Source organism: Copadichromis virginalis, linkage group LG6 (genome assembly GCF_057382275.1).
Source record: "Copadichromis virginalis isolate Kocher_CV1m ecotype Utaka linkage group LG6, C_Virginalis_male_GT1.1, whole genome shotgun sequence".
NCBI classification, from domain to species: Eukaryota; Metazoa; Chordata; class Actinopteri; order Cichliformes; family Cichlidae; genus Copadichromis; species Copadichromis virginalis.
Genome location: NC_140623.1, coordinates 4361843 through 4381949, shown reverse-complemented (window position 1 = coordinate 4381949; position 20107 = coordinate 4361843). Strand labels below are relative to the sequence as shown.

Here is a 20107-nt window from a genome sequence, read left to right as displayed (position 1 = left end):
TTTGGAATTTGGGGGATTATACTACAGTCACTGGGTTTATCCATTTATCTAATATCACCATTATGTGATGAGGATAAGGATAAATATTTTGTCCTGTTTAATTGTGTGGCTAAAACATTGGGTTGGCTGCTAGATGTGTGGACTTTATTTTATTATTGAAGTTTATCTTTATAGAGTTAAAGGATGCAATTATTTTGGTCCTCCATCCATCAAAGTGCTCGTTGGGTAGAACAAAAGTGTTAATGATGTGCATTTGTTATGAGAGTATCTCAGATCTGAGAAGAGTTGTGATTCTTTTTTTCTTTTTTTTGCTTCCCTACCTCCCTCACTCCCTTCTGTTTGATCTTGTGCCTGAGGAAGAAGTTGCACAGAAGGTGTGTGTATATCTGAGTAAGCCACATTCTTTTTCACCACATTCCTCACCAATGTTACTGATCTGGTTAAAAGAACAATGTAAAGTGATACTGTATTGTAATGTAATTTTTACGAAAAATCAGGTAAACCAAATCAGACAATTCGATCTTATCCAATATATCCCATTCCGGCTGTCGGTGTGCCATCTGATCATGCTTTATTGCATTGTGTTGGTCCAATAAAGCCCCGCAGAAAAGCTCGTCACAATTTTTTATTAATTGTGATGTGTACGTTAACTAGGTTTCCTGAGGCAATTCCTATGGTAAATCTTACTCTTCCTGTGGTGGTAAAATCTGTGATGAAAAGGTCCTCAGTCTTTGGTCTGCGAGAACATATCCAGACGTCATAGCCCAGTTATGTGCAAGTGATTAAACAGCTCGACACATTTCACTGTTATTCCAATGTATTCCACCCCAAAAGCCAAGTTGTACTCAAAGAGGTTTTATCAAACTGTCAAAAGCATGATCTGAGGACACTACCTTAAGTTTGATGCAGACTGGGTTGAGGGTGTTCATCTTCTGTTTGCGGCATGAGAGGTGGTGACTTTAATCCAGCTGCACTCATGTTCACTCTTAAACTGGGCCTTTTGAACTATTGAGGGGAAAATGGCTTTGGAATGAAAAAACACAGAATGCACTAGATTATGTCAGTGCTTTCTCATTCAAACATCACTGGGCCTGGAAGTTAGAAAACAAAATCTGTACACAGTGCATAGGAAGAGCAAAGGATTGTTTGTTACACATGCAGAAACAAGTAACTATATATTGCTGCATGGTATTGCAGAATGTAGTTCTAGTACAAAAAGTTCACACTGCTTAGTGGCCACTAAGTGTTATGGGTCTGATTGTTTTTGTACACACTTTACAAAGATCAACAGTGTCACAAAGCCAGACTGCTCCCCTCTTCCACAAATGGAAGGCTGCATTAACTGTGTTGGCTTATAATCTGTTGTTGGCAAGTGCCACTGATTCCTTGGGCCATATTTAACACATAGGAGTTCAGGTTTCCATGTTGGGTATTTATCAAGTTAAAAGTCTAATGAGTAGTTCTTAAAGGCAAATTTGTCCATCACTTTCTGCTCCCTGCTGTTGACTTTCGGCCGAGTTCCCTGGCTCTACGTAGGTGCTACGTACCTTCAGTGTGCCAGCACAGCCATCATCTTATTGTCCTTTTTTCATTCTTATTGACCTGTTCTCTTGTCTGTTTTATTCTTAATGCTGATTGACTCCAGAAGTGTCACTATAAGCGGAACCATTGACTAGAACAGTTGCATCAACTCCATTCACTTCAGTGGACCTTTACTTTTTTTAGCAGTGTCAGAAGTGTGCTTTGTTATTAGCACATGTAAATTAAATTAATTTGTATGTGAATCATGTTAAGGGTTCAATCACCAGTGACTTAGTAGATTCAGAGCTACCCAGTAACACTTAATTGATTGAAAATTAGGTTCTATAAGTGTTATTTTCTCTGCTATTGTGAATCAGTCGTTCCTCATTTGATGGTATTGAATGTCAGTGACATTATGAAATTCAGTTTTCAGCATTTTTATACAAGTGTATCCACTGGATGTATGACAAATTTAAGACTGCACTATGTTAAAGTAATGGATGGTAAATGGACTGGTTCTTATATAGCGCTTTTCTACTCTTCTGAGCACTCAAAGCGCTTTAAAGCAATGGCAATTTCTGTCATTTATGGCTATAAATGTAGATTCAGGAAGTATATTTGATATTAGGCATAAAAAGAAAGCAAATTGTGTTTTAAGGGTTTGAGATTCAGTCCATTGTTATCCTCTGTTGTATTTTCATTTTCGTTTTGCTACACCAGATTTGCTTTGCTTTTACTATCAGTTGCGAAACAACCAAACACAAAGTTAAAAATATGCCACCACTTTTTGAAAAATACATCACAAGGCTTAATGCTAAAAGTTTGTCTAAAAGTCTAAAAGACAAATATGTTTATATTTGTTAGATAAATTCATAGTAACTGATGACAATTGGTACATGTTAACTTAAAAAACTCATAACCTAAGTTGGGGAATAAAACTCACACCTTGCAGTTACCAGTCCAAGCCTACACAGGTGTGTATTTAACAGAATTTTAGTGTTTTTTTAATGGACTTTGTTCGTTTGGGAACGACAGCTTATTATTTACACACGGCTGATTTTTTTTTTTTTTTTTTAGATATTGTTTTTATACCTTCGGGGTTTTTTTGGTTTTTTGTCTTAATTTTTTCCCCCCCTGGCCAGGGCTGTTTGGGTGCTGTGCTTGGTTAGGTTACACACTGCTCTCCACCTGTTCAGAATGGTTTTTCCCTTTTTCATTTGGACCCACAACTCTATAAAAGAATTAGAGAAAACTGCTGTACTGTTCACTTTATTAGAGATTTACATTGCGAATGAATGAATTGATGACGCACTAAGTAAAAGTCAAAACACACATAAATGTGTTTATATGTGAATAAACAGAAATGTGTTTGTAGCAAGGAGCCCATGCACACACAGTGTTGTCAGGTTGATTGTCTATGGCAGCAAATTCTGTTGTTTTGGTGCTCTGCACACCGCGAACTCACTGTGTCACCCCTCCTCTGCAGCAGGCCAGAGACAACACCTCCGCCACAGTGTTAAAATGTCAAAATGTCCATTAAAAACATCTAATATTAATAATAAGTAGCAAGTGCAATGACACATGATGCACATGTCATGGCCCAGTGTTTTGTGTTTTTTGAACGTTGTTAAGCATTATTGTTTTGATCTTGAGGAGTAATTTATGTTTCCTATACTCTATTGGTTTACTTCAAACTTTAGTTTCCCTGTGCTCATGAGTTTTCTGTTATATTATATATCTCTAGGGTACTGTAGGGTGACTAGTTTAGTTTCCTTTAGCGTACCCCACTGGTCTTTGTCCTCGTCTTTTCTTTGTTTTAGTGTTTGGTTTCCTTCACTCTCCATCTCTGTCTGTCATTACTGGGCCCTGTTGTTGTTTGCTTACAGCATCAAGTTTGTGTTTTGAGTCTGGGGGCCCGTTCTTCGTACCTCGCTAAGTAAGTTAGCTGGATTAGATTGTTGACGATTTCGCGTGATCCTGGATCGTTCGGTTCCCCGAAGCTCATCCGGGACTTGCTGTCATAGCAACAGAGCCGTAAGCGTAAACCTGCTCAGGAGCAGGTTTACTTTATGTAAACAGGATTAGATCGCGGCCACGCAGGTATGTCCGCGTCATCATACGAAAGCAACAGCGACATTCCGCCACTGTTTCACCATAAATAAATAACATCAATGTAACTAAAGATAATGCAGCACTTGATCCTTTTATTGATTCCACACAGATACATACAGGTCAGTCCCTAAAAAAAGGGAAATGTACTAGTAATCACGCTATGTCATGTAGGTGATCACGCCAGATGCAACACACATTCCAGAGTAGGAATAGCAAATTACGTCGTGTAATCAAGATGACAGACCACGGCTATAAAAGCGAAGGTGGAAGTGGGAAGTTTGTCGCAGCCATGTCCTGTCCGTTTGTACGCGAGCCACCCATTGCAGAAGGTGCAAGAGTGATAAGGAGAGTGTTCAGAATCCAACGTATATTGCGGGATAGACAGGATCCTTTAGCACAGCGCGACAGTGTGCTCATAGAGAGATACCGATTTTCCCGTGAGGGTATCATCTACCTAACCAACTTGCTGGATCCCCATGTTAAGAGTACCACTCACCGTAGTCGGGCATTAACAACTGCACAAACTGTGTGCATTGCCTTGCGTTACTTTGCGAGTGGCACGTTTCTGTACGCTTGTGGAGACGCAGAGAACGTTGGCAAAAGTGCCGTCTGCCGGGCCATTCGCAAAGTGTACCTGGCACTCAAGCATTTCCTGGGTGTGTTTGTGGTTTTTCCAAGCCACTTAAGACCACAGGTCGTCAAACAGGGCTTTTTTGCCATTGCAGGTACAGTAAATTGGATAGTGAATGTGATGCAATCATGACCTATGTTGGTAACTGTAGCTCGATCGTCCGCAGGCTTCCCGAATGTGATTGGTACCATAGACTGCACACACATTGCGATCAAGGCCCCCCCAGGCCCCAATGAAGGGGACTTTGTCAATCGAAAGGGGGGCCACAGTATAAATGTGCAGGTGAGTAATATTAACATTCCAGATGGCAATATATAATGGGAGGAGTGTGTTCACATATAATAGAATCCCTCAGATGGTGTGTGACTCCATGTGCCATATCACAAATGTGGAAGCTAAATGGCCCGGATCAGTGCATGACTCAAGGATCTTCAGAGAGTCAGGGTTATGCACATCATTTGAGCGTGGTAAGTAAAAGAGGCTTATTTTGATACTACATACTCCTTTCGGGCCTAACATAACAGCATTTCCCCACTACACAGGGGCCTACTGTGGGATTCTCCTCGGAGACAGAGGTTATGCATGCAGGCAGTACTTCATGACACCGTTCCCTGACCCCAACCCTGGGCCACAAACCCGCTACAATGCAGCTCTAGCCAGGACAAGGGCACGCATTGAAATGACCTTTGGGCAACTGAAGGAACGATTTCAGTGTCTGAAACGCCTGAGGGTTGCACCTGACAGGGCATGTGACATTATTGTTGCATGTGCCGTACTGCACAACATTGCCACCATCAGAGAAGAGAGGACCCCCGTGGTGGAGGTGCAGCCTGATGATGACCTCCAGCCAGTGCACTTGGACCAACCTAGTGGCAGAGCTGCACGGGACAGGATTGTGCAACACAATTTCGAATAATAAAAAAATGACATGACATATTTTCTATTGACGTTTATTTGAGCATCGTTGTCTGTCCCATCACACACAGGCCAGTCATCAGAGTTGCCTGGAAAAACAGAGCATATATACTGTGTCACGCAAGGTCAGCAACAGTGCTCCGTATGAACATGTATTCTTACTTACTCTGGAGTTCCTTTTGAAGCAACTCGATTTCCAGTTGTAGTTTATGCCTCATTAGAGCTTGTAGTTCGATCTCACCTAGGAGCTTTTGTTTCTTCAGCTCAGTATACTCCATTTTTTGCTGGAGACTTCTCTTGTAGAGCAGACGAATGTCACCCTGTGTCAATTGTAGTGACAACATTTAACGGGGAATACATGTCACATAGGCAGTATAATTAGTCACAACACTGCCCACCTCTGTATGAGCAGGCCTCTCTGCCGGCCTCTTGGCCTGCAAATCATACTGCAGTCAGACACACATGGCAGTACACAAGTAGATGGCAATTCAGGCCAATGCATGCATGTACTCACAGGGTCTTCCTCCAAACCACAGCCATCTGACAGGGTTGCGTCACTGTCCTGTGCAATGGTAACACAATGGTGTTACAAAGGGATGTGGTACAGCCTATTGGTCTGTACAATTGGGTGGGGACAGATATATGTATATCTCCCAACTTACTGTGCATGCTCCAGTCACCCCTTCCATGGGAACAGGTAAAAGTGATGGAGTGTCATGTAACACTACACACAGAGAAAACCCACAGTGCCAATGAATGTCACAGTACGAATAGCATTTTCATTAAGGCAACAACCACATATTTTACATTGTGCAAATGGAATCATGAGCCCATTCACCAGTTATGTAGGTGCTGCTGCTACTGCACCCCGGCTTCTGCTGGTCTACGGAAGAGCTGCCCCCAGGGATGCCCTCAACAATGGGTCTGGTGGCATTCAACCTTAGGGCCAGCTCCTCTGCTGGGGTGTGACGAGGGGGTGCAGGACCACCACCTGTCTTTTGTTGCTCTGCCCTTTTCTTGGTTGCTGTTATACACAAACACAGGGATTGTTTCAGGGTGTCTTTTCAAGAGACTGACAGCAATATAAGTGTTGGATATTATCATTCTGTAGTATGTTCTTGTATTTCACTTTTACTTGTTCCCATGTTCTGGTGGGTCCGGTTGTGGCTCTAATGTGTACAAGGATATCATGTGATATGATTTGATATGTTACAATATGATATGGTATGGTGTCATGTAATATGTTGCATTACTTACGCGTTTAATTTGTCAGCAACTTTCTGCCAGCCCTCTCTCCTTGCTTTTGCAGCCTTCGCAGTGTTCCCTTGCGTTTTAATTACACTCTGGTACTCCTGAAATCCCTCAATCAAGAGTTCTTGCTCTGCTGCGGTGAAATACTGGGCGCGCTCCTTCGACATATTCACCGACCAATCAGAGGGTTGCCGATCACTGTTTCTGCTATCGATGCGTATCCCCTTTTACGACACCCAGTGATCGCACATTACTTCATCCAGCTGTACTAATCGTCAACAGCAGGTGTGTTCGGGGAACCGGATTAGCGAGCTCACGGTTAGCGCGATAGTTTGGTCTTGGATGTGTCATTTGATCTTGGATGTAGTAAGCGACGTACGAAGAACAGGCCCCGGGTCTCTGTTTATGTGTTTATTGTGCTTCCTGTCTTCCTGTATTCCTGTCTCGTTGTGTCTAATTGGTTCCAGCTGTGTCCTCCCACTCTCCTAATCACCTGTATGTGTATTTATTGTGTCAGTTCGCATTTGTCCCTTGCCAGAACATCGGTTCACCTTCCTTCACGTCTTTTTAGGCTCTCTCATGTTTTTTTTGAAAGCCTTACACAACACTTATCATGCAATTACTATAAGCATGATGAAAGGAAACTGAAAGGAAACTTGAAATTGTCATTTTTTAAAATATTCTCTTTCATCAATATAATGTAATAAAATGTAATGCCCATTAGAATTCCATTGTTCAAAAGTTTAAAATATGTGAAAGAGTATAAAATATACAAATATTTAACTACATTTATTTCACTGTGGTATACAAACCACTGTAGTACTAATTACAAAAATACAGTTTTGTCCAACTGCTCATTAAGCACTATCAGAAGTCTACATGACAGACTTATTCTAAATGTTCTGCATAAAACATATTCGTGGAGCATCGAGGCTGGCAATCGGTGACTTTTTCTGCTCCTGTTGTGACGGTGAACAAAGACCAGTGCATGTTTGTTACGCCCCACTTAATGAACGGAGTGTCGACTGGAGTGAGGGGTAACACAAAGTGAAAGGGAACACATGAACTACTGGAGAAAGAGATGTCAGTATACAAGATTTATTGCCTAAAACTACTACAGTACAAAAACACAGGGAAGCTCTTTTCTTCAGGGTCTCCAAGGCCAAAACAGTAAACAAAAGACCCCCTTTTAGCTAGAAATCAAAACCAAGTACTCACTAACCAAAAACAAAATACAATGGCTGAGCTCCCTGTCTAACCAAACCAGGAGAAAACAGGTGAAACAAAAATGGCAGAGAACCCCTACCTGCTTCCACAATGACAAACTAATTATCACAATAAGGGCACACCTTCGCTCACAATAAAAGAAAGAAAAACCAAAGTTCACAGAGGGTAAGTTCTCACACACATACACACAAAGGCCCGCTGCCCAAAACTCTACAGCTCACAGCTCTGGCAACATGGGGAAAATGGCAGAGGGTGTGGCAGTTTAGGATGGCAGCCTATATGCCGTGGCTGACGAGCTGGAACACACCTCAGCTGCGGCTCATGAGGCAGACCTGCAACACAAGAAAAGGAGAAAAACAACTCTTCTACAGAGGGAGAGCCACTAGAGGTCAGCGACCGTAACAATGTTGCAGCAGCTGCACCTTTTGCCTACCAGGAAGGAGAAGCCAAACCTCCAGATACCTCACACAAAGACTTACGTATTAATACAACATACCACAGAATTTTGACCTTGCAGTGTCCCTGTTGTTTAGCTCCTGTTAGTAAATTTTTTTTTTTCATGTAGTCAGTTTTTTAAGCTTTGGTTTTACTTTTTTAGGTTCCTTCTGCAAGATTACAAAGCCATAGGAAGTATGGGTGTTGAGGCTGCTGCAACATGCAATGGTGCAGGATAGAAATCCTGCATGCCACAAATGCAAATTTTTAAATATTAATAATAATCATAAAAATAGTAATAGCTGTATAAATAAGAAAACAAATACCCTCTTGCATTGTGGCCAGTCTTTATCCTTCAAGATCAGAGCCTCCACCAGAGGCCTGGGACCTTAAGGGTCTTGTGCAGTCTTTTTGGTGTTCCTAGGACTGTGTTGTTCTGGACCGAAATCTCAAACGTTGTTCCTGGGATCTGCTGGAGCGACTCGCCCAGCTTGGGGAGGTCGCTGCTCCAAGTGCCCTGAATGCCGATGGGACCACTGTTGCCTTCACCACATCTTCTTGAGCAGCTTTCTCAGCCCTTGGCATTTCTCCAGCTTCTCATCTTCCTTTTTTCTGGTATTGCTATCATTCGTTATAGCTACATCTATCATTATTGCTGTCTTCCTGTACTTGTCCATCACTACCATGCCCGGTTGGTTAGCCATCACCAATTAGCTTCTCTGTATATGCAAGTCCCACAGGATCTTTTCCAGTGGTGGTCAAGTTACGGATTGTCCGTAATGCTGCATTCACATCTTCTAGTAGACCATTTAGAGGCTACTTGACATCATCTCGGTAATTGGCCTCAGTGGGTCCAGGGATACCTGAGAGAATACCAGAAGGCAAAATTGCAGACATCGAGAACAGCTACAAGTACCTCGGATTTCAACAAGCAAATGGAAAAGTATGAAGAGGCTGCTACGAAGGCCCAACCACTAAATACCTGCAGAAAGTAAGGCAAGTCCTGAGGAGTCAGCTGAATGGGAAGAACAAGATCCAGGCAACACCTACCCCCAGCCTGTGATCAGGTACCCTGCTGGGATACTAAGCTGGCCAAAGGAGGAGATGGAAGCCACTGAGATCAAGACAAGGAAGTTACTTGGAGGGTTTTACCCCCAGTCCATTACCATGAGACCACACACTAAGCAGATGAAAGGAGACAGAGGACTAGCCGCTGCTAGCGCGGTCGACCGGCCAGTCAGCTGAGCAGTTTTGCGTTCTTTTTCTAACTTTAATGCTCTTTTCGTTGTTTTTCGCCATCCAGTCAGTATATTTGTATTCTTCTGTATATTCTGTGTATTTATTATCTCATTGCCTGTCCTTATCTTCAACATTATGCTGGTCTGTTGTATCTTAATTGCTCCTTGGGGATAAATAAAGTCTTTCTGATTCTGATAAAGGACTAGTGAGTGTCAGAACTGCTGTCCAGGATGAAACAGCAAACATCTATCACTACAACTGGAAGATGGCTACAACTTACCACATGCATAGTGAATACCTCTGGCAGCAGAAACCCCCAAAAAAGTGGAGCAAGCAGAATGATCATTATGTAAGGACAGGCCCCTGCACTGTATGTATCACTGTCAGTTAGAAGAAGTGACTGACATCCAGAAATCCTTCCAGAGGCTGGACAAACCTGGACTGAAAAACGTAACAGAGGCACTAATCATGGAACAAGGAACAAGCTCTGAGCACAAGAGTCTATTACACCAGGGAAGACCCCAGGTCCACGCTGTACACAGATGTCCCTGAGGCAATCCAGTTTGTTTTTAGTATTCAATAGCACAAGAAAATGGCAACAAAAAGCAGCACTTATAGTACATACTCTGATATCCCAATTACCTGAGCTTATTTTTTGCTAGACACAAAGCAGGAAGCTACTCTTATCAGGCTACAAACTGGATATCAAAAAGGATAATGGTTAATGGTCCTGTCTGTAAGCTGTAATATGTCTTGCGTGTTGTACTGAAAGTGACTCCTTTCAGACAATGTTTTCTTTGTGTTTTCCCTTTATATATTTTTCCCTTCATGTTTCCCTTTAAATTTTATTTTATTATGCGTATCATCACTATTGTGTAACTTTCCAGTGAACTGGTAGAAAGTCACTGTGTTAATGTATTCAAATTTTTTTAAAGAACAGAAACAAAACACCCAAAAACAATGCACATTTTGGCTGGCTCTGAGCTCTTGACAGCTTTAAACATTAACCAGCTGTTTTGTAAATGCCCACGTTTTGTTTTTGCAGATGTTTGTGTTGGTCGCCCTGAAGTTTACCTTTGTGAACCTTGTGACTTCACTCACAGTGGCCTTTCACTATGAGTGAAGAGCCGTGCAAACTACATGTTAGTGTTGCTGTGAATGTGCATGTGCATCCTGCTTTGTGGTGTGCACGTTGTGCATGCATGAACAGATGGATTGAAATAAGACACAAGTAAGACTTCCAAATAAGGTATAGGCATACTAATTTCAAAAAATTAACACTTATTTCCCTTCAGAGGCGGTACCATACAATTCCATAACTTGGCTTCATTTTTATTTCTCTAAGGAGCTCCCCACTGCACGTGCATAAAAGCAAGCACAGCATTTATGCTTTATGATTATTTAATGCAGAGAAGTGGCACTTTTTACAGCTGAGATGTGACTGAAAAAGAAATATTTACCAACTTTTCCTATTAGGTGCTCTGCTGTGCAAAGGCTCCTGTTGAGTTAAAGTGCTTTCAGAATACAGTGAATATTCTACTTTATACATTTAATATTTCATAGCTTATATTCCTAACTTTACCAATTAAGATCGCCCTGGGGGAAGAAGGACTCTCGCTCTGTCTCCCTTTCTCTCTCTCTCTCTCTGTCCTTCCCTTCTCTCCTATGGCACAGTGTCAATTAAAATGACATTTGGTGTCACTGTCACTGTCGATGAAATGACACGCTTCTCCTGAAAGCCTTAATAAGATCACCCCTCCACCACTCAACCCAAATATCTGCTGTAATTGTTCCATATTCAGTCATCACCAAATGTTTGAAACTTTGGCACTGTTTTCCCCCACTCTGTACACCCTTTTCCAAGTCTCCCTCAACTCCCCCCTTTGTCACTTTACCCCTTTGCCCTAAAATCATTTCATTTTAACTTTTCACACAGTCAACTGACAGCACAGACAGCATCTTGACATCACTGTAAACTATAACTAATACAGTTGATTGCAAAAGTTTTGCAACACCCCTCGATTCTTTATACACTGAACAAAAATAAAACGCAACGCTTTTGTTTTTGCTCCTATTTTCTACATACACAAAGGACCCATTACTATCAAATATTGTTCACAAATCTGTCTAAATCTGTGTTAGTGAGAACTTCTCTTTTGCGGAGATAATCCATCCCACCTCACAGGTTGATTGATTGATTGATTGAAGGAAATGGGAAATAGGTGCAATCTATTATATTTAATTCAGCATCATTTTATTCTCCACCCAGGGAGGGAGTAGGGATGGGAATCAAGAACTAGTTCTTGCAGTAGTTTAATTCCTTGGAAATGTTTTTCTGCTTGCCTGTCGATTCCACTTATTGGTTCCATTTTTACTTTTCGGTTTGTGTGCCAGAGGAGGAAAAATAGTGGCAGTCTATACAGTGGCTTGCAAAAGTATTCAGCCCCCTTGAACTTTTTCACATTTTGTCACATTACAGCCACAAACATGAATCAGTTTTATTGGACTTCCACATGAAAGACCAACACAAAGTGGTGCACACGTGAGAAGTGGAACGAAAATCATACATGATTCCAAACATTTTTTACAAATAAATAACTGCAAAGTGGGGTGTGCGTAATTATTCAGCCCCCTGAGTCAAAACTTTGTAGAACCACCTTTTGCTGCAGTTCCAGCTGCCAGTCTTTTAGGGTCTGTCTCTACCTGCTTTGCACATCTACAGACTGAAATCTTTGCCCATTCTTCTTTGCAAAACAGCTCCAGCTCAGTCAGATTAGATGGACAGCGTTTGTGAACAGCAGTTTTCAGATCTTGCCACATATTCTCGATTGGATTTCGATCTGGACTTTGACTGGGCCATTCTAACACATGGATATGTTTTGTTTTAAACCATTCCAGTGTTGCCCTGGCTTTATGTTCAGGGTCGTTGTCCTGCTGGAAGCTGAACCTCCGCCCCAGTCTCAAGTCTTTTGCAGACTCCAAGAGGTTTTCTTCCAAGGTTGCCCTGTATTTGGCTCCATCCACCTTCCCATCAACTCTGACCAGCTAAACGTTGACTTTAATTAAAATTATTTTGTCAACAGGTTCCACGAAATTGCATTGTGTTAGTTTAAAGAAAAAATCTTTAGTTCATCTAATTTTAAAATACTTAAGATTAACAAGAGATATTTAAGACTACCTAAATCAAGTTATGTTGTATGAACATAGATGATATATTTACAGGTTAGATAGTTTAGATTAGTTACTTCAACACATTTCTTATTTGTGGCAGTAAAATGTTAAATTTAAGTTAGATTAATTCAAATATTATATTTTCAGCCACCTTGTGCTTTAAATAAATCTATTTTGTCAACAGGTTCCACACAAATGAATTAAGTACATCCAACTTATTTTTTTAAATTTCTTTTATTGCCAACACATTCAGTGAGCATTTGTGTAAAACCGGTCCGAAACAAAACACGACAGCTCATTAGGGTTAGTAACTAACAGTATGTAGACAGATGCAACATCACGACTTTAAATTAAATGTCTGTATCTGCCAGAAATAGAAGAAAAAAAAAACATTGAAGCCCACATAACATGTTGATAAGATGACACTTGAGTTATGCACATGTGATGCTAGTAAGGTCTGTGGAGTGTTTTTTTCTTTTAGTGTCTAAAATGGATAGCAAAGTTGCTATTTGCAATGATTGCTTAGGGTCAGTCCAGTAACACAACGCCAATGAAGTGCTTTCCTTTAACAATGCAAAGTGAAGTGTCCACCTCAACAGCCACAATTAAAAAAAATTAATGTAGTAATAATAATAATAATAATAATAATAATAATAATAATCCACTGATATTAGCAATCAAAGAAAATTATATCACCATCCCAAATAAAACTTTAATAAAACATGCCAACATTATGGTCTAACAATAAAAAAAAAAAGCTTGTCAGAGTTCAGTTTTTCTGCAACAGCACAGAAGTAACCATTTAACACTTGCCACTGTCAACGTTTATTTTACCAGTGTTTGGGCAAAAAGCTTGAGTTGTAAACATTTTAACATGGAAACAAATGTTCGTCTTTAAAAGTCCGCAAAATATACATTCATCCTGTATTCCTAACTTACCCTTATTCTTAGTATGTATTGCAATTACCTTTACAATGCACACAATGTAACACAAACAGAATATGAACATATTTCCACCTCATAACAATATGCCTTGAATGCTAATATACACACCACCCCTCAACATTTCTGGTGCAGTATCACACACACACACACACACACACACACACACACACACACACACACACACACACGTAAAATCTCTCAAATTGTAGTAGTTTACAATCTTTTCAAAATTTTCTAAATTTCTCTCATGTAATTTTCCCTTTATCTGTCATTTTCAACAAATTACCATTTTATTCCCATTCAGCCTCCGAAAAACTTCTGTCCATCTGACAGAACATTCATCATCCAAATTAAGGGTTGGCTTATTCATTCAGTTTATTCTTGAGCATCTGTACCTTGGTCAAGAGTCTGCTGACATACAGATGAAGGAAGAGGTTCTGAAGTACTTCAAAGAAAGCTTTCAGTCTTGAGGTTAACTGAGATTCAGTGCATATATCCCACCCATTAAGAGTGCACATGCAGAGGCCAGGTCTTCCAGGTCATGCAGAACACCCGAGACGGTTATACCCACATCGGCTGGAGGAGTGCTGGCATCAACTCTTTCGATGGTGAAGATAGCAAGGGTAATTTGTTCCAGCTCCCTCTGAACAGCTGTAGCTGTAGCTTAGACACAAAAACATAGAAAAATGGCGTCCAGTTTAATGAAGTAAACACAATATTAGGAACATGCACCCCAGTGAGCCACTATTTTAGACTACAGATTCAACAATAAATATAAATAGTTTGGGTATACAAGAAGATTTCCCAAAACATTTAAACAGGTTCCATGCAAATTACAACAACAACACTACAACATGCAACAACATTAGTTATTCAAAATTTGGTTTAATACAGATAAAAAACTAAACTAAAATTACCAACCAATTATTCTTTGAAGAGGATGCTTGGGTCTTCATTCAGGTAAAAAGGTAGTGCCCTGAGGACACACTCCCTCCCCTTTTCAATAGTTTCCTTCTGTAGAGAGTGGCAGAGATACAGGAAGAGAAAACAGATATACTTTAGGATGACACAAACTCACATTATACGCAAAATGAATGACATATCCACTGCACAGATAGACATGTACACAAGACCAACTAATCACCACATGGACATGAATAGTTAACCTGTTGGGCAGGGTTTCCACCACATTATATATGTCCATAATGGAGGTAAAGACAAACTAATACATCATCTTTTTTGCATTCAAAAACTGATCTTTGACATAAAAACCATTCACTTATGGTTTAACCCGAAATTGAGGGATCACATTTTACATATGTTTAGGTAATTTAAGTTTTCCAACGTTTTGAGTACAAAACTTTGTCTTGCTTAATATAAATGTAAGTGCACTGTGCAGCTACCATACACTAGCTGTTTAAATTTGAAAATGATCTTATTAGCCATAATATTTGGCTACCAACAGAATAACGCACCTGTGTGGCAGGGGCCAAAGTTTGTCTAATTTTCTTCCCTGCAACGCCTCCTTTTTTCTTGAAGACTTTTATGAGCTGGTCATTGGTGTATTGGTCAAGTTGTGTAAAAAGCCTTGGAACAAGTGGAGCAGTAGTAATCCTCACATATTCTGCTTCCACCTGAAAACATGTCAACAAACACAACATACTGTATATATATATATACACACATACATACACACATATATATATACACACACACATATATATATACACACACATATATATATATACACACACATATATATATATACACACACACATATACATATACATATATATATATATATACATATACATATACATATACATATATATATATATATATATATATATATATATATATATATACACTTTATAACTAAAACTAATGTAGAAAGACCTCATTAAAGCTATAATTTTAACACAAATATTTACACAAAATGATAATGGAGCCATTACAGCTTTTATTGTTATTTATCAAGTTCCAAAAAATATTGATCACAGCTGATCTGAAAAGAATTTCATGCCTCAGGCCCTTGAACTGCAACCTTTACAATGGTTCAGATCTGGAGAAGAAATAACAGGGGCATGGGATGGGTGACTAAAGAAAACTTAACTTTTAAAACAGTTTTGTTTTTAAAAGTATAACAGTTCACATACCACATACAAGCTCAGCAGTACCACATACACCACATCAGTATAGGAGGGAGCAGGTAAAGGCCCGGATCTGAAATTTATAAAGTAAAACAAGAAATTCATTACTTAATTTCAAGAAGCAAATTATTGATTGAATTACAGCTAAATAAAATACTACTCAGAAGAAAAGCAAGAGATTGACACTGCCATGTGCTAACTTTCTATAGAAGCAATTATCACCAGGTCTGTCGACCTCCATTGTCTGTCCACTCATATGTTGTGAATAATTTTATTTAAAAAATTAAGTGTGTGATTTAACAAACTGTAATTTATAACTATGTTGATATGTATAACTCCGCTAGGAAACATGCTGTATTTACAGACCATTTTTACATAATACCGATTACTGATAGAGCATAACAATGGTGTCACAGTGGCTTTCGCTCTTGGCTTTTTGGATTTTAAATGTCACTTTATGCTATCCTTGCTATCCTAGTCGATATTTATGACTCTTGGATTACAGTAAAGGAATCCCAAGAAAGCAAATGAAAAAAATAACCCCTTGAAAAAATAACCCCATGAACCCCTGTAGCTAATCCCTTAATAAAACAAAAAACAATAAAAATGTTTCTTACACACTCCACAAAATAAGCATGTCCAGGACCCAGGAAAACTAATGTAGAACAAGCGCACGCAAACGATATAACATGGCTTGTAAGACAAACGCAAAATATAACCATGCTCGACATGTAGATACTACACAACATAGTCAAAGAAAGAAGTGGTCTAACCTCTCAAAGAAACAGCAGCTTGGCGCCAAAACAACGTTTTCAAGTTAAATTTGAAGTCTTGCGCATGAGCAGGCCCAAGCCATGAAACCTTGTTGTTCTTCGCGGTTTTATTACAACTGTTTTTGCATTACTGCCACCTTGTGGATATACAAAGTATATCGATCCTAATTGACTTAACTTAAATGTTATGCCATCAAGTAACACATTAGTATTATGTACGTTGAATAATAGACACAATTACATAGACTTGATTAGAAAAACACATGTTAACTTAACAAAAACATATTTTAAGTAAAATGAAAATAAATAATTAATATACACTGAACAATCCCCCTCATTCATTTTTTTGAGCGTGTCCCTGCTGAAGAGAAGCCCCCCCAGAGCATGATGCTGCCACCACCATATTTGACAGTGGGGATGGTGTGTTCAGAGTGATGTGCAGTGTTAGTTTTCCGCCACACATAGCGCCAAAAAGTTCCATTTTGGTCTCATCTGACCAGAGCAGCTTCTTCCACATGTTTGCTGTGTCCCCACATGGCTTGTGGCAAACTGCAAACGGGACTTCTTCTGGTTTTCTGTTAACAATGGCTTTCTTCTTGCCACTCTTCCATAAAGGCCAACTTTGTGCAGTGCTCGACTAATAGTTGTCCTATGGACAGATTCCCCCACCTGAGCTGTAGATCTCTGCAGCTCGTCCAGAGTCACCATGGGCCTCTTGGCTGCATTTCTGATCAGTGCTCTCCTTGTTCAGCCTGTGAGTTTAGGTGGACGGCCTTGTCTTGGTAGGTTTACAGTTGTGCCATACTCCTTCCATTTCTGAATGATGGCTTGAACAGTGCTCATTGGGATGTTCAAGGCTTGGGAAATCTTTTTGTAGCCTAAGCCTGCTTTGAATTTCTCAATAACTTTATCCCTAACCTGTCTGGTGTGTTCTTTGGACTTCATGGTGTTGTTGCTCCCAATATTCTCTTAGACAACCTCTGAGGCCGTCACAGGACAGCTGTATTTGTACTGACATTAGATTACACACAGGTGCACTCTATTTAGTCATTAGCACTCATCAGGCAACGTCTATGGGCAACTGAGTGCACTCAGACCAAAGGGGGCTGAATAATTACACACACCCCACTTTGCAGTTATGTATTTGTAAAAAATGTTTGGAATCATGTATGATTTTCGTTCCACTTCTCACGTGTGCACCACTTTGTGTTGGTCTTTCACCTGAAATTCCAATAAAATTGATTCATGTTTGTGGCTGTAATGTGACAAAATGTGGGAAAGTTCAAGGGGGCTGAATACTTTTGCAAGCCACTGTATTGTTGGTAAGGTGCAAACTGCATCCAGAAAAGAAACAACTGCATTCAGCTCCTAACAGAACTTTGGCTTTGCAAGCATCTACACAGACAGAATCCAGAGTAGTTTTAAAGCTGAGTGAACGCAGACCCAAACACGGCAGATAGACCCTGAACTTCTACTGGTAACGAACAGATGAGCAAACAGGCTTAAGCCCCTGTTTCAACCTGTTCATGTTAATTCTACTCCAAAGCAGTTGCCACAGTGATTCTACTTTAACGTCTTTTCATGCTGGTTATTGCCTTTGCTTTGTGTTGTTGACTTGTTCATACTTAATACTAAGAGAAAAATCATATGTGTGTTCTCATTAGAACAGGGGTGGGCAACTCCAGGCCTCGAGGGCCGGTGTCCCTGCAGGTTTAGATGTGTCCTTGAACCAACACAGCTGATTTAAATGGCCAAATTAGCTCCTCAACATGTCCTGCAGTTCTCCAGAGGTCTGCTAATGAACTAATCATGTGATTCAGGTGTGTTGACCCAACGTGAGATCTAAAACCTGCAGGGACACGGCCCTCGAGGCCTGGAGTTGCCCACCCCTGACCTAAACCAACCCAGAGCTATATTAGAGAGTTTTTGCAGACGTCTGTGGCCCCTCTGTGACAACTCAATTTATAAAGACCTGGCAAAATGATTGCACTTGATTTCCAATTATTTTCAGTTGTGGATGTTAAAGGATTCAGAAAGTTTATTCATGCACTGAATCCTATGTATGCAATTCAAAGCAGGAAAAAACGCTCTCCCAAAATATCATCCCAGGCCCATATCACAGAGAACATGCATCTTCTTTTTGTTTTGCATATTAATTTTTTATTGTGTTGTGGTTTGCAGTGTTTTCTAGGGCTGGGTATTGTCGATTTCTAGAATCGATTCGATTCCGATTCACAAGGTCCTGAATCGATTCGATCTACGATTCGATTTAATTCGAGTCAATTAAATTCAATTCGATTTGAATCTGGGAAATTTTGCCTCAGACAGTCAGAAATATTATAATTCAGATCAGTACATTTACATATTTTTGTATCTATAAAAAAGAAGCTGACACTTTCCAGACTTTATCAAAGGTGTGAGCATCACAGCAGATGGCTTTGTGTCAAAGTAGCTGAAGATAAAACACAGAAAAACATGGTGATTTTCCTGGCCTTACCGCTGTAACTTACCTCTGAAGTTACAGCGGTTTTATTAGAGACACAGCTAAGCGTTTTGCATTTTGTATAATTTTAAAAAGTTTAAATTTGTTCAGAAACCTATTGAACAGCAGAAATTAGGCTTTCTTTTCGGAAGTAACTAAAAGGAAAAAAAAAAACATCGGCCGACAGCGCTGTAAATAATGGTAGACTTGTGCGTAACAAGCAAGCGAATAATGTAGAAAACAGATTTTGGGGATAGACAGGAAACTGTTCTTGAAGTACACTGAGAAAGAGAGAGAGAGAGAGCTGTGCATGAAGTGTGGTGGAAGCAAAAAAGAAAAAGTAAGAGGGAGTCCATGACAATGTTTATGTGAAGCGTAGTTTGGATCTTCTTTTGCTGCTGGTTCAGTCAGTATTGTTTGGAGAGAGATAAAACTAACAGCTTTAGAATCGGCGCAAAAAGGGCGTAAACACAAAGCGCGGACCCGCCGAAACACCGGATCAGCGAGCTGTCGGTTTTCAGCCGTGTCCGTGCTGTCGGGTGAGAAAGGCGACATCTCACTGATTCTGATCCGCGGGTCCGCGCTGTGTGTTTACGTCTTTGTGCAGAAGCCGTGTACCTGCTCTCATTTACTGTTTTAAATGTTTGGTGGTTGCCTAAATTTTGTGACGTTTCGCCTGAGATTCTGGAATTTTGGGCAAAATACATTTAGATAAAAAAAATCGATTCAGGATTTTAATGAATCAATATCACGTTATCCAAGCCAGAATCGATTTTAATCGATGAATTGATTATTAAAACCCACCTCTAGTGTTTTCTGTTGTTTCACTTTAAATTTGTTTAAAAGGAAAAAGCTGAAAATTTAAATAGTTAAAAGTAGAATTGTAAATAGTTGGTTTTTGTATTTTATAATTTCTTTAATTTAATGTGGAGTGAATAAATAAAAGCATATTTATATAACAAACATATATAAATAAAAACACATTTTTTTACATTAGTAATTCATTTTGTGCATAATGTTATATTGTTGTTGATAAATTAATTAAAGCAACAAAACAACCTTAAGAGCTGGTTGGGAGCCGAAAGAGCCGGTTCTCTAAAAAGAGCCAGCATTCCCATCACTAATATAAGCCCTATAAAACTATGCTTTGTTCACATTTTAATCCAGAAAATCAGTAATGAATGTATAAACATCATCCGTGCAAAGATTTATGCTTCTAAAGCAACATAGTGAAAAGTTACTGCACCTTTAATAA

The 20107-nt window shown here is 39.8% G+C and overlaps 1 long non-coding RNA gene across 1 annotated transcript; it reads right to left on the bottom strand.

Moving 5' to 3' along the window:
* Positions 1-13862: 13862 nt before the first annotated feature.
* LOC146707004 (uncharacterized) lies at positions 13863-15019 on the bottom strand. Its single transcript, XR_014921042.1, has 3 exons — positions 14923-15019; positions 14369-14461; positions 13863-14104 (listed from the first exon to the last, which is right to left on the bottom strand). It is a non-coding gene; the product is annotated as an uncharacterized LOC146707004 (long non-coding RNA).
* Positions 15020-20107: the final 5088 nt, after the last annotated feature.